At 35.4% G+C, this 22,396-nt stretch overlaps 1 protein-coding gene across 15 annotated transcripts in view; it reads left to right on the forward strand.

Moving 5' to 3' along the window:
* SLC44A5 (solute carrier family 44 member 5) overlaps window positions 1–22,396 on the forward strand; it is a 514,570-nt gene that overhangs the window by 110,291 nt on the left and 381,883 nt on the right. For 2 of the 15 annotated variants that reach the window (XM_003830577.5, XM_003830576.5), the window contains exon 1: window positions 2,606–2,700. The exons of 9 other annotated variants lie outside the window; for them this stretch is intronic. The gene's annotated coding sequence lies outside the window, so the exon portion shown is untranslated. Of the gene's footprint in view, window positions 1–2,605; window positions 2,701–22,396 lie in introns of those variants that run through there. 4 more of the 15 variants (XM_055117207.2, XM_055117231.2, XM_055117173.2 and 1 more) reach the window with 4 other exon arrangements.

A 22,396-nucleotide genomic window follows, 5' to 3' on the forward strand; every position in this document is an offset into this window, starting at 1 on the left:
TGTTAACAGTTTCTCTGGAAGGATTAATAATCAAGCTTTCCTACGACATGTGGTCTCAATAAATTTTATGTAGTACTTTAAAAATAAGGTTTTCTCATGCTACATGTTTTTCTTAAAGGAAAAGTTATGTTACTTAGCTCCTATCGACTTGTGTTGAGTTGTTCTTGTTTTTTAAAACAAGTTCATTTAGTATTTCACAGAAAGAAGGACACCTTTAAAAACAAATCCTTGGAGTTTCACTTTAGCGAAGCAGGACGAATTGTGATATTTGATAGATGACAGAAGCAAACCCAGAAAGTTGTAATCTATTGACTTGCCTCAATTTTGCCTTTTAAGAGGAGAGCTCTACAAAAGCATCTGACTGCAGGCTTGCTGAACTGCTCTCAGATATCTACTTCTAAGCTACAACCAACTAAACTGGGACTGCCTGGTAGGAAAAATTTCTAGGCTTTATTGGCAGGGGCAGGCTACTGGGGTGAACTTTGCTGGATAAAACACTGTAGATTTAGCAATATTCCATGCTGTGTTGGTTATTCTCTTACAAGAGCTGCTTCTCTGCTTAGCTACACTGCATGCAGGGAGAGATCATTCGTCGGATCTTGTGACAGGCAAGTTGCTCATTGGCTTCTGAAGTCCTAGCAAGAGAGACTATCCATAAGCCTAGAAATTGGCCAAAGAGAAATGCAGTTTCTTAACATTGATAGAAGAATAAGATCTGTTGGCAGGATTTCTCAAGGGACATTAGCATTCATTTGTGACATCTCATCAAAAGGACAGTCTTTCAGAAAGGCAAATGGAATCTTTTACAATCCAATATTGATAATGTTTTTAACAAAAAAATGCTATAGTTCATAATCAATACAAGTCTTATAAATGCAAGCTGGTTACATTGGTTATAATCATATTACCACCCCCACCCATGCCTTTTCCAATATTAGTACAACAAAGACTTCTTACTCAATTACTTAAGTGTAAAACTTATGTTTAGGTTAATTTATTCATTTATTCATTTAGCACATATTTATTGAGCACTGAATATGTACCAGATTCTGTGCAAAACACTAGGGATACAGTAATGAACATGATAGACAATGAAGTAAGAGGAGGCCTGGAAGAAGCAGGTGACAAATATATGAACCAGAAAATTTCACATAGTGATTAATACCAGGAGAAATAAAACAAAGTGATGTGCGAGCAAATGATTTTGAGGTTACTTTAGATTGTCTGGAAAGGTGGCATTTGTGTCGGGAAACAAGTGATGAAGAGTAATTTGCATGCCAAGAACTGGAACATAACACTTCAGGCCTTAAGTTAGAAATGAGGTGGTAGCTTGGCACATTCACATACAAAAGGAAGAGGTGTAATGTGTAAGGAAGAGACAGTTAGGGAGAAGCCAGGCCTTTTTGGTCATAAAAAGGAATATAGAGTTTAAGTGCAATGAGAAGCCATTGGATATTCACTTGCTATTTGGGGATACATTCCTCTCCTGGAAGATTATTATTTCAGGGAGAGGAGCATTCCTACATCAACTCCCTAGGCCAACTAAGGTGACCTAATAGACTTCACTTTTCTAAAAGGTCCGGTTATACTCACGTTATTTTCTCTTGCTGTTCACCAGAATACCTATGCAATTTCAGGCTGAGATATTGATAGCATCTCTAGGAATCCCTGCTCAGAAAACAATTCTAGAGAGAATGAGGATTAATTTAACATTTAGTACAAGATGATAAGATTAGTCACTTCCCTGGCAAGCCTTTCAGTGCAAGTAAGTCTTAGGAAGAACATATTGTAATGGTAGAGGGGGATTCTGAGTGGTCCAGAACATGACTGTGCAGTAGGCAGAATGTGGAAGGCAGCATGAGGGGCTCCTAGGTAACAGAAAGGGGTCCACGGAAGGAGAAGAGTGATGTTTGGAAGGGGACATGAGAAAGCCTCTAAAACAACATCAGCCAATTCGTGATTTTGCCAAGTGGAAGCCTGATATGAGCATGTTCCAAGAGAAACATTCTCATTCAAACACAGAAAAATTTAAACCAGGGTACTTTTGTGCTTTTGACTGATCTTTTTATAATGAAGCATTTGTAACAATAAAAGCATACAGATGTTTACAAAGTCTCTTTGATTTTACTTAATCACTATCAGGTTGTTCTGATGGATTACAGACCTCACAAATAAAAATAGCATGAACATATTAATGATAACTGCTGTTTGTTGGAGGTAGTTGCTTGATAGCTAGTTAAGGAAATCATGGTCTTGGGTCTCATTTTACTGTAGAGATGTTGGTAAGCGGGATATGGGGTATATTGGATGATTTTCTTTCCCCTAAGCATTTGTGACAAGAAGGTGCTATGATATTCAGGAAAGACACAAATAATAATAGATTATTTTAAAGGTAATCATGGCCTACTTCCACCTCCAAACTACCTACTTCTTTGCCAAGGATTAACAATGAAAACATATACTATAGCTCCAGGACTTTGTTCAGTCTCCTCCCCCTCTTTATACTCCAAGTGACTCCTTTGAGGCTAGCAAGGCTAGTAGGACCTCAGGGATTACCTAAGAATGGGGTATGGCCCTTAGTGATACTGGAACACAATGTGTTTATGACATCAGCTTTTTTTTCACAGTAGTGAATCATAGCATGTTAGAGTTAGAAGGTTCAGTGTTGATGGAGTTATTGAAGAAATGATGGGGTAAGAGGTGAGTGATACTGCTAAATGCAAGAAGTCTATGTCTGTAGGAAAATTGGTCAAGTTTATTATTCATAAGTATGTATTCTATACAACTCAAGAAATACACACACACACACACACACACACATATATATATAGTGAAGTCTGAATATAAATTAGGAACTGAGCACTTCCTCTCCGTGTGTGTGTCTATATATATATACATACATATATATATACACATACATATACATATATACTCATAGATATCCTGGGGAATTATTTAAAGAGAGTGTTATTTTTACATCAGCTCCCTAGGCCAAGTAAGGTGACCCAATGGACTTCACTTTTCTAAAAAGTCCAGTTACACTTATGTATCTTCTCTTAATATTCACCAAAATATCGACAATATTTCGGGCTGAGATGTTGATAACATCTCTAGGAATCCTTACCTACTGGTATTCACACCTGTTCATACTCCCCTTCCAAAATGAATCACAGCTGACCATGTGATAAGTACTGTACAGCAGAAAACTACATCATAAAGACATACACTATGGCTTCTGCCTTGTTCTTTTATATTCTTTGCTTTCTTATGTTGCTCATTTTGGGGAAACCAGATACCATGTTTTAAAAATACTCAAGGATCCCTTGGATTGTTTTTTGAAGCAGAGGTTCATACAGATATTATTAACATTTCAGCCCAAAATATTGTCCGTATTTTGATGAATAGTAAGAGAAGATACATAAGTATAACTGCACTTTTTAGAAAAGTGAAGTCCATTGGGTCACCTTACTTGGCCTAGGGAGCTGATGTAGAAATATTGCTCTATCTAAATAATTCTCCAGGATATCTATGTGTATATAGGTATATGTATGTATATGTATATACCTATGGAGAGAGAAGAAGAGCTCAGTTCCTAATTTATATTCAGACTTCACTATGTGTGTGTGTATTTCTTGACTTGCATAGAAGTCTTGAATCTTAGCTCTGTGTGGGAAGAACTGAGGCCTCCTGCTAACAGCAACAACTTGCTAGTTATGTGAGTGATCTATCTTGGGAACAGACCCTGCAACCAAGTCAAGCCTTCAGATGACTGTAGCTTCAGCCAACATCTGACTGAATTTCATGATTAGCCCCAACCCAGAGCTATCCAATCAAGCTGCTTCTGGATTCCTGAATCACAGAAACCATAAGATATAATAAATGCTTACTCTTGTCTTAAACCACTAAAATTTGGGGGTAATAGGTTACATAACATTAGATCATGAATATACCTGTGGTTCATTATTTTTGCACCTCTATCATGAAATGTAATATTTGTTACTAGTTCCAACACTGATCTTGAATCTTAGCCCTCTTTCCTATTTAGTGAATTGGGCTGAAACCCTGTTCTCTTTTCTTGTTTCCCTTGAGTTTCTTGTAGCAGCTTGCTTTCTCCTCTGCTTTTTTGAGTACTCATTCCTGGCTCCTCTAGTTCATTTAGTTTAGAAGATACTTTCCAAATTGAAGCACTACTGAACCAAAAATCAGAGTGATAAAGAGAATACAAAAGCCCTAAAATCTCCCAACAGCACAAGATTTCACAGTCCTCCAAACTAAGAAGACAGAAAGTTTCTTAAAATCTACAATCTTTTATTCTCACCATCAAAAATAAGAATGTGAGGTAATGAATATGTTAAATAGCTTGATTTAGCCATTCCACAATGTGTATATATATCAAAACATCAGGTTTCACACCATAAATATATAAATTTTTACTTGCCAATTAAAAAAGAAAAAACCCAAAGAAATGAAACCCTAAAATATTCAAATAAAAACCCTTCCAGCTGTATTTATCTATTCCTCCTTACCAAAGAATCCCTTCCTCCTCCCAGCCCAGTTAGTCCTTTGAGGTATAAATAGGAGACTGAGAAAGAGGATTTGAAAAAGGAAGGTTGCCATCTCTTCTACTTGAGAGTAGGATATTAATCTATTTTATTCGTTCATGTAGTTCTCTATTCATTCAATAAGTGTTAATCAATCGCTTACTATGTACTGGGCACTATTCTAAGCATGCTTGGGATAAATCAGGGAACAAAATGAATTCTTCATGAGGTTTACACTATACATAGGGAAGACAAACAATGAATAATAAGCATAAATACATTGTTGATATTAAAAATTGAAAAGTGCCATGACAGAAAGAAAAAAAAATGAGCATAGTAAGGGGGATTTGGATTCCTAATCATGGGATGATGGTGGGCCAGCTGCAAGTATTAATAGGGTGGTTAGGGTAGGACCAATTGAGGAGGTAATATTGAAGGACATGAAGCAGTGGAAGGGGAGGAGACTTCCAGAAGGAAGGAAAAGCCAGAGCAAAGACCCTACAGTGAAAATATACCTGGTATGTTTGACTAACAGAAAGAAGACCAAGTAGAATTAGTAAGGGTGATAGAAATAGAAAAGGAAGTCAGAAAGATGAGGGAAGACTAAATTATATTAAACTTTTTAGAAAGTTTTAAGACTTTGGTTTTTACTCTGGGGAAATGTGGCACCAGTTCAGATTTTGAACAGAGGAAAAATATGATCTGACTTACATTTTAAAAGAATTGCTATGGCGACTGTGTTGAGAATATCGAGCCAATATGTAGGGGTAATGAGAAACTAGAAGACTAGTAAGGAATCTTTTGCAATAACTCAGTAAAAATTTTCTTCTTTTGGTGGCTGAATAATACTCCATTGTGTACACACACAACGCACACATGCACAAACATACCCCTCACATTTTGTTTATCCATTCATCTGTGGATAGACACGTAGGTTGATTCCATATCTTTTTCTCTGGAAAAATATCTTTTCCTCTGGAAAAATATCTTTTCCTTTGCCTATTTTTAAGTTGGGTTATTTGTTTTTTTTTTTGTTTTTTGTTTTGTTTTGTTTTGTTTTTGCTATTGACTTACAACAACATGGATAAACCTGGAGGACTTTATACTAAGTGAAATCAACCAGGCACAAAAAGAAAAATACTGTATGATCTCACTTATATGTGGAATCCAAAAATATTGAACTCATAGAAGCAGTGAGTAGAATGGTGGTTGCCAAAGGCTGGTAGAGTGGGAGAAGTGAGGAGATACTAGTCAAACAGTACAAACTTACAGTTATAAGACAAGTTCTGGGGACATAATATACAGCATAGATAGTGATGGATATTGTATTAGTTTGTTTTCATGCTGCTAATGAAGACATACCCAAGATTGGGTAACTTATAAAGGAAAGAGGTTTAATTGACTCACAGTTCCACATGGCTGGTGAGGCCTCACCATCATGGCAGAAGGTGAATGAGGAACAAAGTCACATCTTACATGGCAGCATGCAAGATAGCATGTACAGGGGAACTCCCCTTTATAAAACCATCAGATCTCATGAGACTCACTATCATGAAAACAGCATGGCAAAGACCCACCCCCGTGATTCAATTACTTCCCACTGGGTCCCTCCCATGACATGTAGGAATTATGGGAGTTACAATTCAAGATGAGATTTGGGTGGGGACACAGCCCAAACTATGTCAGATGTGTTATTTAATTTGGTTGTAATAATTATTTATTATACAACGTGTACATATACCAAATCATCATGTTGTACACTTTGAATACATACAGTCTTTATTTGTCAATTAATATTTTAAAATAAAAAGTTGCTTATAAAAATAATTCAGTTGAGAGATGATAGTGGCATCTATCAGGGTAGAAGCAGTGGTGAACATGAGAAATGGAAGGATACTGAATATATTTTTAAGGTAGAACTTATATAATTTTAAAAACTAACAGGATGTTTCATGTGAGAGAAAGAAAGGAGTGATGGATTAATGCACAGTTTTTGACCTAAGCAACTAAGAGAAGGTGGACTTGGCATCAACTACTATTTGAAGATTGTAGAAGGGGCAAGTTTATGGGGAAGGATCAGAAGTTTAGTTTTGGACACATTTGGGTTTGAAATATTTATTGGATATACAAGTGAAGGTGACAAGTAGGAAGCTGGATATGTGAGTCTGGAGTCTTGGAGAGAGTCTTGAGCTGATCATATGAATTTGGAAGTCATCAGAACATGGGTGGTATTTAAGATCACAGACTGGGTGACTCACTGGGAATTGAGTATAGATTGAGAGAAATGATCTGAGCCCAGGGCTGCTCCATTATTAAGAGATAAGTGAGAAGGGGAGGAGTCAGTAAAGGAGATTGAGAAAGAGCAACTGGTGACTAAGAAGTGGGTGTGGGGTCTTGGAACCAAGGAAGAAAGTGTATCAAGGAGGAAAATGATAATCAACAGTGCCAAACGCTGCCCATAGGTCAGGTAAGATCAGGGTTGAGAAATGGCCATTGTATTTATTAATATGAAAGTCATTGAAGACCTTAATTAATTAATATGAAAGTCAAAGACAGCCCAGGTGAAGTGGTGGCAATGATCCTTTGAGTGAAGTGGGTTAAGAGAGAATGAAGAGGAGGAAAATTAAAGACAGCACAGTCAACTGTTTTGAAGGGTTTTGCTTTAAAGGGAGCAAAGAAATGATGATATGGCTGGGGATGGGAGTTGTGGAGTTGAAAAAAGATTTGCTTTTTTAAGATGGAAGAATAATAGTGGGTTTTATTCCTTGTTGTTTGTTACTATCTGTGTATTGAGGTGGGTTTTAACCTCTCTTTTACTATTTTAAATTTTGGGTGCTTTTTATGACAGTTTCCTATGGAGGTAAGATGAATTAATGTAGAATGGTCTTATGTTGCCTAGTTCTAAGGATGTTTCTCTTTTATCTTCTTTTACGTCTTTAAATATATTATCTTTAAGAAATATTAAATGGAGTATTAAGAGAGGTATAGAAATGGATTTTCTGACAAAATAATAAAATATGCCATAGTAGGAAAAAGTTTCCAGAAGACAAGAGTTTGCCAGTCATCTTGTTGCTGACTGTGGCAGTCCATTCCCTCACTTGAAAGGATCTTAAAGAACTAAAGAAAAATTAAAAAAAAATTTGTGTGGGAACTAGCCTAATGCTTCTCAACCAGGGGCAATTTTACAATATCTGGAGATATTTTGATTGTCATGACTGGAGTGGCGCTGGTGGCATCCAGTGGGTAGAGACCAGGGATGCTACTAACATTCTATAATGTACCTCCTCACAACAAAAGATTACCTAGTGCAAATTGTCAATGTTGCCAAGGCTGAGAAGCTATGGGCTAGCCCTATCATCTTTCCTTTCTTCCAGAGAGAAGCTAGGAAGCTGCTTCTGAAAAAGGGATCCAGAAGCAGGAGCTTTCCCTATCCCATTGTTCTGTGTTTAGATGAGACACAGCTTTTAAATAAATGATTAGGGTTCAAAATAAAGACATTTCTTTTTTGCCTTTGCTTTCTCTTTACCCCCTTCTGTGGATTCCCATAGTATAATCGAATTTTATAACTTTTGGTAGTTTCCCATTAGGGCCCACGACAGAGGAACATTAAAGTCATGGTGAAAAATTCTTCATTCAGTTGAGAAACCACAATTTCACATTGCTGATTTCTATTCTGCATCTGTCTGACAACTTAGTGAAGGAAAGGATGAAGAATAGGGTGATTTGTTAAGCTCTGACTCTACAAATCACTATAGCTTTTTAATATGAAAGGAGGGGTGGCCTCTCAGGCATCTTTTTTTGTAGCTTTTTTGGGCCATTAGGATTTTGGATGAGAGCTGCATTGTTTATTTATTTATTTTTATTTTTTCTCCACCTTCTCATTCTTAATAACTCTACCTTCAATATGTGCTTTATCTTTTAAGAAAGGCTCTGAAGAAACTCAGAACAGGTCCTAAGTGCTTGTTGAATGAAAATTTTCTTGTAGAATCAAAAATTTAAAACCCAATTTTAAAAGAAGCAATTTTAAATTCATAGTTTTTAAAAACTTAAAAGGCAGGTTTTTTAATGTAAATTTTCTAGTTCTCTGGATTGCCTTTCAGTGTTCAAAGTCAAAGACAAAAATCAGGCTTTCAAACTGACATTTTAGGAAGCATCCCCCTTGAGAACTGGAACAAGACAAGGATGCCCACTCTTCCCACTCCTGTTGAACACCGTACCGGAAGTGCAAGCCAGAGCAATCAGGCAAGAGAAAGAAAGAAAAGGCATCCAAATAGGAAAAGAAGAAGTCAAACTATCTCTCCTAGAAATCCCTAAAGACTGCCAAAGACTTTTGGAACTGAAAAATGACTTCAGTAAAGTGTCAGGATACAAAATCAATGTGCAAAAATCAGTACCATATCTTTACACCAATAATGTTCAAGCTGAGAGCCAAATGAAGAACATAGCCTAATTTACAGTACACACACACACACACACCCCTTGGTTTCACCTCTAACCAAGGAAGTAAAAGGTCTCTAGAAAGAAAACTACAAAACGCTGCTGAAATAAATCATAGATGACAGAAACAAATGGAAAAACATTCCATGATCATGGATTGGAAGAATAATAAAATGGTCAAACTCCCCAAAGCAATCTACAGATTCAATGCTATTTCTATGAAGCTACCAATGGCATTTTTCACAGAATCAGAAAAAACTATTCTAAAATTCATATGGAAGTAATAAAGTAATAAAGAGCCCAAATAGGCAAAGTAATCCCAAGAAAAAAGAACAAAGCCAGAAGCATCACATTACCTGACTTCAAACTATATTGTAAGGCTACAGTAAGCAAAACAGCATGGTACTGGTACAAAAACAGACACATAGACCAATGGAACGGAAGAAAGAACCCAGAAATAAAGCTGCATTCCTATAGCCAGCTGACCTTCAACAAAGTAAGCCAAAATCAGCAATGGGGAAAGGACTCTCTACTCAATAAATGGTGCTGGGATAACTGGCTATCCATATGCAGAAGAATGAAACTGGACCCCTACCTTGTATGATATGGAAAAATTAACTCAAGATGGATCAAAGGATTAAATGTAAGACTTCAAACTATAAGAATCTTAGAAGAAAACATAGGAAACACCATTCTGGACATTGACTTTGGGAAAAATTTATGGCTAAGTCCTCAAAAGCAATGACAACAAAAGCAAAAATTGCAAGTGAGACCTAATTAAACTGAGTAGCTTTTGCACAACAAAAGAAACTATCAACAGAGTAAACAGACAACCTACAGAGTGGGAGAAAATATTCACAAACTGTGCATCTGACAGAGGTCTAATATCTAGAATCTATAAGGAACTTAAACAATTGAACAAGTAAAACACCAATAACCCCATTAAAAATAGGCAAAAGAAAGACATGAATGGACATTTCTCAAAAGAAGACATACAATTAAAAAAAAAGAAGACATACAAGCGGCAAAAAAAAAAAACATGAAAAAATGCTCCACATCACTAATTACCAGAGAAAGGCAAATCAAAAATCACAAGATACCATCTCATATAAGTCAGAATAACTATTATTAAAATTTAAAAATATTTGGGTGAGGCTGCAGAGAAATGGGAATGCTTATAAGCATATACACACTGTTGGGAATGTAAATTAGTTCAGTCACTGTGGAAAGCAGTTTGGAGGTCTCTCAGAGAGCTTAAAACAGAACTACCACTTGACCCAGCAATCCCACTACTGGGCATATATCCTCAAAAAACAAATTATTCTACCAGAAAGACACATGCACCCGCATGTTAATTGCAGCACTATTCACAATAGCAAAGACATGGAATCAACCTAGGTGCCCATCAACAGTGAATTGGATGAAAAAAAAAAGGTACAAATACACTATGGAATACTATATAGCCAAAAAAAGAACAAAATCATTTCCTTTGCAGCAACATGGATGCAGTTAGAAGCCATTATCCTAAATGAATTAATGCAGTATCAGAAAATCAGATACCACATGTTCTCGCTTATAAGTGGGAGCTAAACAACAGGTACTAATAGACATAAAGATGGCAACAATTGATACTGGGACTGCTAGAGTGGGGAGGGAGGTTGGGGGAAAGGGTTGAAAAATGAACTGTGGGGTACTATGCTCAGTACCTAGGTGACAGGATCAACTGTACTCCAAACCTTATCATTACACAATATAACCGGGTAACAATGTGTATATGTACCCCCTGAATCTAAAATAAATGTTGAAAAACTCTCAAACCCAAATTAAATATACATAAATAAATTTACATTTTATTAAAAATGTATTACTACTCTAGATTTGCCTTACAGGAAAGTCAAAACTTATTTTAAGCTTAGCCTATGATTGTACACATTTGTACGTACAAGTTTAAAAACATCCAAAGTCATAAAATTCAACAACAAAGGTAAAAGCTACTTACTGGGCATTTATGCTTCACAAACTAGTATTAACAGCACCTTTCACTTTGAAATACTTTTTTTCAAAGTGAAAAACACATTTTTCTTATTTATCTCAGCCTCTTATCACACTTTTGTTTGGTTGCACAAGAATGTCATCACATTCTTTACTCATGGCAATGACATTGATTCTGCTGATTTAACACCTTTGCTTTAGTGAAAGAGTATTGGTGACTAAAGGAGGACCATTATTGCTCTTTAAAAAATGTTTAATCATAAATAGATGTGTCCAGGGATATCTTAACTGTATGAGGTATGATAGGCTTGAAATTTTAAAGCACAGCTTTGGAATACACCCCTTCACAATCCTTAACCACCCAGAAAGTCTTACGTTAATACGTATTATTTTTTGAACTTTATGAAAACTGCATTGAATAATTATCACACTTCCTACACACCAACTTGTATTTAATAATTTATGGAAACATTACTAAGACAAAAGAAGGACATAGCCTTCACTTGACTAATTCTAAGGCCAAGGCTCCCTATGTTTTAACTTCTGTAAACTCTCACTGCCTGAATAAATACCTTAGGTATAATGAAGCGTAGGCAAATAATAGATTATAAATAAGTTGACAGAGGTCAAGAGAGGCATTTAACCTATTTAACCTATTTGGGAAAACAACCCATTTTCAAATTTTTAACAGCAGTAAGTGGTAGAAAAGTATACTAATTAGAAATAATCATTTACTAAAGCAAATCTTTGAGGAAGTCTAAGGAGTAGTTTCTTTAGCCAATTGCTTGTATTAAAGGACTGGAATAACTTTTGAATATTCAGAATTTTCACAAGTTCAGACTTCCTTCAGTTGGCCCTATTTAATGAGTTTTTATGCTGCATCTTGTATTTCTGAAAATTGAGTTTTTGTTTGTTTTGAGGCTGAGAATTTTGAGAACTGTCATTGTCAGACCAATGTCTCAGGAATCATTAGGAAAACAACTCGGGGTGGGAAGGTGGTTAGATGATGTCGCTGAGTGATCTTTATGGAAGGGAAATTTGTGAGAGATTTTCTAAATAAAGATGCAAGATTTTCATTGCTTTAGATATGCTAAAATTTTTTCCTGGAATCAGTCAGACCTTGAGATAGCTCTTTACCCAGCTTGTGTTATTTTGGTCCCTGTAGAAGTGCTTTTGCTGATTTGTGCTTACCTGTTATAATATTGGCTGGCATTGAGAAACTTGACATTGTATTAAGTTCAAGGATGTTATTTCTCTCTCTTTTTTATTATACTTTAAGTTGTGGGGTACATGTGCAGAATGTGCAGGTTTGTTGCATAGGTATACACATGCCATAGTGGTTTACTGCACCCATCAACCCATCATTTACATTAGGTATTTCTCCTAATGCTGTCCCTCCTCTAGCCCCCCAGCCCCCCAGCCCCCCCAGCCCCTGACAAGCCCCAGTGTTTGATGTTCCCCTCCCTGTGTTCTCATTGATCAACTCCCACTTATGAGTGAGAACATGTGGTGTTTGTTTTTTTGTTCTTGGGTTAGTTTGCTGAGAATGATGGTTTCCAGTGTCATCCATGTCCCTGCAAATGACATGAACTCAAGGGATGTTATTTCTTGTGCTGATCACTGTTTTTAGAATCTGTATTATGAGGATCTCATGGATAAATTTCTCTGAAATGTCGCTAGCCAAAATGAACAATGTCACTCATGGAACTCATTGTGTTTTCCACTATGGGTAGACAGGAAGTCTCAGAACTAATGTTGAGCTCACTTCTTGCTCAAGGTTATGTCATCATAAGTCATGCACTTGATTCATTTTGTTTCTCATATTCTTACTCTTTCTTCTCACTGTCTCTCTTTATACACAGTCATGCATTGCTTAAGTATGGGGCTACATTCTAATAAATGTGTCATTAGGTAATTTTGTCATGCAAACATCATAGAATGTACTTATAGAAACCTAGATGGTGTAGCCATATCTAGTTATACACATAGATAGGCTATATGGTATAGCCTATTGCTCCACTCCTAGGCTATATATCTGCACAGAACACCACTGTATTAAATACTCTAGACAATCATAACACAATGGCAAATATTTGTATATCTTAACATAAAAATAGTATAGTAAAAATACAATATCATAATCTTATGGGACCACTATTCTGTATGTGGTCTGTCATTGACTAAAATGTCATTATGTGGCACATGACTGTACTTTGTTTTGCTGAATTGTATTTATTTTTATAAACTACTTAAAATATTTTTTGAAACAAGATAAATAAATAAATAAATAAATATTTGGATGAGACAATTCACAGAGGTTAAACAACCTGCTCAAAATTATAAAACTAATGATTTACAGAGTTAATATTTAAAACTAGATGTAACCCCAAACAATTTCAGACATACAGTATGACATTGAAAAAGTTTTGGAAAACAAGTGGTCCTACTGTTCTAACTCAACTTTTTTTCCTTTATTTTTGTAGTTTACCATCTAGTCTTGGTTCATATATAATTTTCATGGTTGTACTTTTATATACTGACATCTTTATCTGTCTGCTTGCACAAGCTAAGAGTCCTTGACTCCATATTCCCTCTCACATCCTCTTTCCAGGCTCTGCTCAAACTAATAAAGTCAGTCACTACTCTTGATCCTAAGTATCTACTTTTCTCTATCTCTGCTGCCACAGATCTGAGTCAGTGTTATCATTTCTAATATGGATTAGACCACCTCTGCACTAAGGGGTCTCCTTGCTTTCGACCTTGCTTTCCTCCAATTTATTTTTTACTCTATTGCAATTAAGAAACTCCTGCACTTATGACACTCCTGAAAGACAAATCTGGTCATTTCACATCCCTAAAATCCAATAATGGCTTTTCATTGGCTACACAAGACAAAATCAAAATTCTGTAGCAAAGCATCCAAGTCTAGAATCTGACCTATGATTACCCTTCCAGGTTCATTTCCCACCACTTCCCACATTCACCCTAATCTTAATGATCCGACCACACTAAATACTGGGGGCCATACACATTCTTTTATGCTTCTCTGCCTTCATGATGTTATTGTTTTGGATGGTTTGTATGTGTGTGTGTGCACATGTATAATTCTGAAAATTTCTATTTTTTTCCAAGATTAAGCACAAATGTTAACTTCTCTGTAAAATTTCCCATCTTCTCTGACTACCACCTTCAAATTAAGCACTTCTTTCTCATTGCTCCCATAACATCTTTCATATACCTCTGTTAGTGCTCTTATGTCAATTTAAATGTAGACTCTACACATCCATCTCCTTTCTCAATCTTCATGTGGGTCTTCAGCCCTACTTCTGCACTGAAGCAAAAGGAACCAAAAACCTGACCGCAAATCAGTCAGTGGCTTAACATCCCAGGTTAGAGTGTCGCTCTGGTCCACTTCTGTCTCCAATTGTTCTGTTGATGCGCTATCAGTTAGTTTTAGGCCAGCCAGCCTGTACATTGATGCTTGAAAAAACAGTGCTCTATTTCCAAGCCAGTTGTCTAGAAACTGTCATCTCTTTCTTAGCGTTGCTCCCAATCTTTTTGTCCCTTCCTAGATACCCATTACTAGGCTGTGAGCAATGCGAGCATTTTGATTGTGCGCAATTTATCCTTTAATCCAAAATGTCAAGTGTAATTTTGGACATATCACAGATACTAAATGAACATTTATTGAATGAATCAAACATTTCTCTATATTTTTATATATTTTCATAATTTTATTTTAAATGGTTTGGTAATATTCAATTGCATTGATTTAGCATAACTGGCATAATTAACTGAGTTTTCTGTGGAAATGTAATAGTCTAAAGAACATTATATATATATTTGTTTATGAATAGTCTTTTTTAACTTTTATTTTAAGCTTGGGGTACATGTGCAGGTTTGTTACATAGGTGAACTTGTGTCATGGGGGTTTGTTGTACAGGTTATTTCATCACCCAGGTGTTAAGCCTAGTACCCACTAGTTACTTTTCCTGATCCTCTCCCTCCTCCCACCTTCCACTCTTCAATAGGCCCCAGTATGTGTTGTTTCCCTCTATGTGTCCATGTGCTCTCATCATTTAGCTCCCACTTGTAAGTGAGAACACTCAGTATTTGGTTTTCTGTTCCTGTGTTAGTTTGCTAAGGATGATGGCCTCCAGCTCCATTCATGTCCTTGCAAAGGACATGATCTTTTTCATTTTCATAGCTGCATAGTATTCCATGGTGTATATGTACCACATTTTCTTTATTCAGTTTATCATTGATGGGAATTTAGGTTGATTCCATGTCTTTGCTATTGTGAATAGTGCTGCAGTGAACATACATGTACATGTGTCTTTATAATAGAACAATTTATATTCCTTTGGGTTTATACTCAGTAATGGGCTTGCTGGGTCAAATGTTATTTCTCTGTTTAGCTCTTTGAGGCATTGCCACAATGTCTTCCACAATGGTTGAACTAATTTACACTCCTACCAATGGTGTGTAAATGTTCCTTTTTCTCCACAACCTTGCCAGCATCTGTTATTTTTTGGCTTCTTAATAATAGCCATTCTGACTGGTGTGAGATTGTAGTTTTGATTTGCATTTCTCTAATTATCAGTGATACTGAGCTTTTTTTCATATGATTGTTGGGTGCATGTATGTCTTCTTTTGAAAAGTGTCTGTTCATACCATTTGCCTACTTTTTTATGGGTTTTTTTTTCTTGTACATTTGTTTAAGTTCCTTATAGATGCTGGATATTAGACCTTTGTTGGATGCATAGTTGCAAAAATTTTCTCCCATTCTCTAGGTTTTCTTTTTACTCTGTTGGTAGTTTCTTTTGCTGTGCAGAAGCTCTTTAGTTTAATCAGATCCCATTTGTCAATTTTTTTCTTTTGTTGCAATTGCTTTTGGCAACTTCATCATGAAATCTTTGCCCGTGTCTATATTCTGAATGGTAATGCCCTCATTGTCTTTCTGGACTTTATACTTTTAGGTTTTATATTTAAGTCTTTAATCCATCTTGAGTTAATTTTTGTATATGGTGTAAGAAAGAGGTCCAGTTTCAATCTTCTGCATATGGCTAGCCAGTTATCCCAGCACCATTTAGGGAATACTTTCTCCATTGCTTGTTTTTGTCAGGTTTGCTGAAGATCAGACAGTTGTAGGTGTGAAGTCTTATTTCTAGGTTCTCTATTCTGTTCCATTGGTCTATGTGTCTGTTTTTGTAACAGTACCATGGTGTTTTAGTTACTGTAGCCCTATAGTATAGTTTGAAGTTGGGTAGCATGATGCCTCCAGCTTTACTCTTTTTGTGTAGGATTGCCTTGGCTATTCGGGCTCTTTTTTGGTTCTATATGAATTTTGAAATTTTTTTTCTAGTTCAGTGAAGAATATCAATGTTAGTTTAATAGGATTAGCATTGAATTTATAAGTTGCTTTGGGCAGCATGGCCATTTTAACAATATTGATTCTTTCTGTCCATGGGCATGGGATATTTTTCCATTTTTTTGCATTATCTGTGATTTCTTTGAGCAGTGTTTTGTAGTTCTACTTGTAGAGCTCTTTCACCCCCCCGTTAGGTTTATTCCTTGGTATTTTGTTCTTTTTGTGGCTTTTTTTTTTTTTTGAGACAAAGTCTGGCTCTATTGCCCAGGCTGGAGTGCAGTGGCATGATCTTGGCTCAGTGCAACCTCCACCTCCCAGGCTCAAGCCATCCTCCCACTTCAGCCTCCCAAGTAGCAGGGACTACAGGCAAGCGCCACCATGTCCAGCTAATTTTTGTATGTTTTTCATAGAGATGGGGGTTTGCCATGTTGCCCAGGCTGGTCTTGAATGCCTTTGTTTCTTTCTCTTGCCTGATTTCCCTGGCCAGGACTTCTAATACTATGTTAAATAGGAGTGGTGAGAGAGGGCATCCTTGTCCTGTGCTGGTTTTCAAAGAGAATGCTTCCAGCTTTTATCCATTCAGTATAATGCTGACTGTGGGTTTGTTGTATATGGCTCTTATTATTTTGAGGTAGGGTCCTTCACTACCTAGTTTATTGAGACCTTTTTTAACATGAGTGGATGTTGAATTTTATCAAAAGCCCTTTCTGCATCTATTGAGATAATCATGTGGTTTTTGTTTTTAGTTCTGTTTATGTGATGAATCACTATTGATTTGCATATGTTGAAGCAATCTTGCATCCCAGGGATAAAACCTACTTGATCATGGTGGATACGCTTTTTGATGTGCGCTGGATCTGGTTTGACCGTATTTTGCTGAGGATTTTTGCATGGATGTTCATCAAGCATATTGGCCTGAAGTTTTCTTTTTCTGGTTTATTTCTGCAGGGTTTTGGTATCAGGATGATGTTGGCCTCATAAAATGAGTTAGAGAGGAGTCACTCTCCCTCCCTCAATTTTGTGGAATAGTTTCAGTGGGAATAGTACCAGCTCTTCTTTGTACATCTGGTAGAATTCAGCTGTGAATCTGTCTGGTGCAACTTCAACTTTTTTTTGGTTGGTAGGCTATTTATTACTGCCTCAATTTCAGAGCTCATTATTGGTCTGTTCAGGGATTCAATTTTCTCTTGTGAACATTACATTGTGTGTGTGTGTGTGTGTGCGTGTGTCTACTATGTTGAACTATCACTTTAGTTTGAAGAAACTCAGTATCATCTGAGCCTAAAGGTTAAGTGTGGGCCCATGAAAGAAAAAGAAAAAGTGAATTTGCTATTAATATATTCAGGGACTTGTACCAATTGGCTATTAGAATATTTGATATTAGCTGTAAATCTTAATAGTGTTCTTTTTGAATGATGTTAGAAATTCTCAGAAAGCTAGTCAATAGGTCAGATATGTAATATTAGCTTGAGTTCTAAGGGAAAAGGTACAAATGAATGTGATGCTAAATTATCTCTTTTTAACAGGAACTTTTAAGGCTTATATTTCAAATATCATTCATTTTTCTTTCTGTCCTATTCTTCCTTTAATGCTGGTACGTTTATACATGAATATAAAATTAAGCCATAAACTTCTTGAAAGTAGAGACTATTAAATCTTTCTATTGGTGCCTAGCACTTAGAAAGTGTTTAATAATTATTTGTTAAATGAACATATGAATGAGTTTTAAGATGCAGTTTTTAAAAAAATTATGCAAGTGAATGGAAGAGTCCTGGTGCCAGCCAGTGAGCTGAAATTTACAGACATAGTTCAGAGTGGATATTGCTTCTTTCTGTAGTAGTAAGAATTTTCAGATCATGCCTGAATAATCAATATCATGAATCTATTTCTGGATAATCAATTAACTATTATGGTTTTCATTTCTTTCAGGTTTCAAATAGGGAACTATCTAACTCATCAAATGTTTTTTTTTTAATTGTAGTGAAAAAGTTGGTTCCATGATCCACAGGGAATAAATAATTTATGGGTCAGGGCCTTTGAGATGTTTTTGAAATATTGAAATCTGGTATGCTTTGGGCAGGAAAATTTCTGATTTAAAAATATAGACAATGGAATGGGATGTGTGTGTGAATAAAGTGTGAAAAGCTGCCCTTAGGCAAAGTCTTTTCCAGAGAATACATCACTGTCAACCTGGAGTTAGTCTTTAGTTAATACTTAATAGATGACTTTTCCACATTTGGAATCTTTAAAACTCGTTACTCTAGAATTATTTCTGAAGCACTAGAAGAGGTATATTTTCTTCCCTTTCTACCTCCCTACCTCCCTTTCTTTCTTCTTTTGATATAATTATTTTCTTATTTTGGGTTAGTCTCGGTTAACAAAAAGTAATTTATTGAAAATGGTCACACTAAAAACTTCAGAGTTGTAATACCAAATATAATTTTAAGGGTTTTAAAATGAATTTATAATTTGTTTTCAGCCTTATATGTTTTACTGAAATCAGGGGCAAAATATACACTGAAATATTGACTTTATCTACCCTCACTAATTGTTTATGAAAAAATAAATATTGACTTTATTTTCAGGTTGTTACTGGTTAACATTGTTAGTTTAATAATCTTTCTTTTTTACTAACATGATTAAAAAAAAGGTACCATCTTCCCTCTGCCTTTTTCTGTTACATCATTAGTTTTCTTCCAAGGTATAAAAACTTCATAAATGTTAGCTAATTAATTTTCAAAAGGCAGAGAAAATTTGAAAATGTTCATGTTCTTATTTCTAAAGATAAGAAAGCATAGAATTTATGTTGCTTATTATCAATTTACATATCACTTGATGATTTCATTATAATTTTGAATGCCATTTTACAGTTGACATACTGATAGTTTAAAAAATGCTGACCTATGAATAAAATAATATTAAGACCAAAATTCAGCTTTTCTAATTTTTTTAGTCTTACTATTTTTCTTCTGTATAAGCAGTCAGATAATATAATAGAAAATGGGGTAATTCAATCTTTTAACATTTCATTTGGAGACACTAATGACATTTGGATCTGGCTTAGAATACTGTCGTGCTATATTTAAACATGTTCTTTTTTTTCCCTTCAGAACTTCATTTTGGGATTTTTCAAAAGCTGATATATCTCCATTTATGATGTCAGTTTTTCTTACCTTGTTTAATATTGGTTGTAAAATTCATGTGACTTGGGCTTAGTATAATTTTTAAATGACGCAACTTGAGATAGTCTCAATGTAAAGATCTTAAGTGTTTTATTTATTTTTAATTCCTGTGGGTACACAGTAGGTGTATATATTTATGGGGTATGTGAGATGTCTTATTATAGGCATGCAATGTGAAATAAGCACATCATGAAGAATAGGGTATTCATCTTCTCAAGCATTTATCCATTGAGTTGCAAACAATCCAATTACATTTTGTCTTATTTTAAAATGTATAGTCACCCTGTTGTGCTATCAAATAGTATGTCTTATTAATTCTATCTTTTGTACCCATTAACTATCCCCACTTCCCTCTATTTTTTGTACCCATTAACTATGCCCTCTTCCCTCCATCCCCCGACTACCCTTCTCAGCCTCTGGTAACTCCTTCTACTCTCTATCTCCATGAGTTCAATTGTTTTGATTTTTAGATCCCATGAATAAGTGAGAACATGTGACACTCATCTTTCTGTGCCTGCTTATTTCGCTTAACATAATAATCCCGAGTTCCATCTGCATTGTTGCAAATGACAGGATATCATCCTTTTTTATGGCTGAATAGTACTCCATTGTGTATATGTCCCACATTTTCTTTATCTATTCATGTGTTGATGGATACTTAGGTTGCTTCCAAATCTTTGCTATTGTAAACAGTGCTGCAACAAACATAAGAGTGCATATATCTCTTTGATATACTGATTTCCTTTCTTTTGGGTATGTATCTAGCAGTGGGATTGCTGGATCATATAGTAACTCAACTTTTAGTTTTTTGAGGAACCTCCAAACTGTTCTTCTTTGTGGTTGTACTAATTTACATTCCCACCAAAAGTGTACAAGGGTTCCCTTTTCTCCACATCCATGCCAACATTTGTTATTGCCTGTCTTTTGGATGTAAGTCATTTTAACTGGGGTGAGATGATATCTCATTTTAGTTTTGATTTGTATTTCTCTGATAAGCAATGGTTTTGAGTAACTTTTCATATGCCTGTTTGCCATTTCTGTGTCTTTTGAGAAATGTCAATTCAAATCTTTTGACCATGTTTTGATTGGATTAATAGACATTTTCCTTTAGTGTTGAGTTCCTTGTGTATTCTGGTTATTAATCCCTTGTCAGAGGGGTAGCTTGCAAATATTTTCTCCCATTCTGTGGGATGTCTCTTTACTTTGTTGATTGTATCCTTTGCTGTGCAGAAACTTTTAAACTTAATATGATCCCATTTGTTCATGTTTACTTTGGTTGCTTGTGCTTGTGGGATATTGCTCAAGAAATTTTTGCCTAGACCAATGTCCTGGAGAGTTTTCCTAATGTTTTCTTATAGTAGTTTCATAGTTTGAGGTCTTAGATTTCTTTAATCCATTTTGATTTGATTTGTGTGTATGATGAGAGACAGGGGTCTAATTTCATTCTTCTGTATAAAGATATCCAGTTTTCCCAGCACCATTTGTTGAGGAGAATCTCTTTCCCCCAGTATATATTCTTTGCACCTTTGTTGAAAATGAGTTCACTGTGGGTGTGTATATTTCTTTCTGGGTTCTCTATTCTGTTCCATTACTCTATGTGTCTGCTTTTATGCCAGTATCATGCTGTTTTACTTACTGTAGCTCTGTAATATAATTTGAAATCAGGTAATGTGATTCCTCCAGTTTTGTTATTTTTGCTTGGGATAGCTTTGGCTATTCTGGGCCTTCTGTGGTTTCATATAAATTTTAGGATTGTTTTTTCTATTTATGTGAAGAATGTCATTGTTATTTTGATAGGGATTGCATTGAATCTGTAGATTGCTTTGCATAGTATGGACATTTTAACAATATTCATATTTTTCAATTTTTTGGTGTCCTCTTCAATTTCCTTCATCAGTATTTTATAGTTTTAATTTTAGAGATCTTACATTTCTTTGGTTAAATCCTAAGTATTTAATTTTATGTGAGGCTATTATAATGGGATTACTTTTTAAATTTCTTTTTTGCATTGTTCACTGTTAGCATATAGAAATGTTACTGATTTTTTATGTTAATTTTGTATCCTGCAACTTTACTGAATTTGTCAGCTCTAATAGTTTTCTAATAGAGTCTTTAGGTTTATCCAAATATAAGATCATATCATCTGCAAACAAGGATAATTTGACTTCTTCCTTTCCAATTTGGATGCCCTTTATATTTTTCTCTTGTCTGATTGTTCTAGCTAGGACTTCCAGTACTATGTTGAATAACAGTGTTGACAGTGGGCATCCTTGTCATGTCCCATATCTTAGAGGAAAGGCTTTTGGTTTTTCCCTATTCAGTAGACACTAGCTGTGGATCTGTCATATGTGGCTTTTATTCTGTTGAGTTGTGTTCCTTCTATTGCCAGTTTTTGGAGGGTTTTTTTTTTATCATGAAAGGATGTTGACTTTTATAAAATGCTTTTTCAGCATCAATTGAAATTATCATATGATTTTTATCCTTCATTCTGTTGATATGATGTATCATGTTTCTTGATTTGCATATGTTGAACCATTCTTGCATCCCAGGGGTAAATCCCACTTGGTCATTATAAACGATCTTTCTAGTGTATTGTTGAGTTTGGTTTGCTAGTATTTTGTTGAGTATTTTGCATCAATATTCACCAGAGATATTGGCCTGTAGTTTTCTATTTTTGACTTTTCTTTGTTATCACCATGATACCAAAACCAAAAAAAGACATAACAAAAAAGAAAACTACAGAACAATATCCCTGATGAACATAGATGCAAAAATTATTAACAAAATACTAGGTAATCAAATCCAACAGCATATCAAAAAGATACTCCACCGTGATCAAGTGGGTTTAACCACTCTATGTTTTTTGATTGGAG

This window comes from Pan paniscus, chromosome 1 (assembly GCF_029289425.2).
Source record: "Pan paniscus chromosome 1, NHGRI_mPanPan1-v2.0_pri, whole genome shotgun sequence".
Classification (NCBI taxonomy): Eukaryota; Metazoa; Chordata; class Mammalia; order Primates; family Hominidae; genus Pan; species Pan paniscus.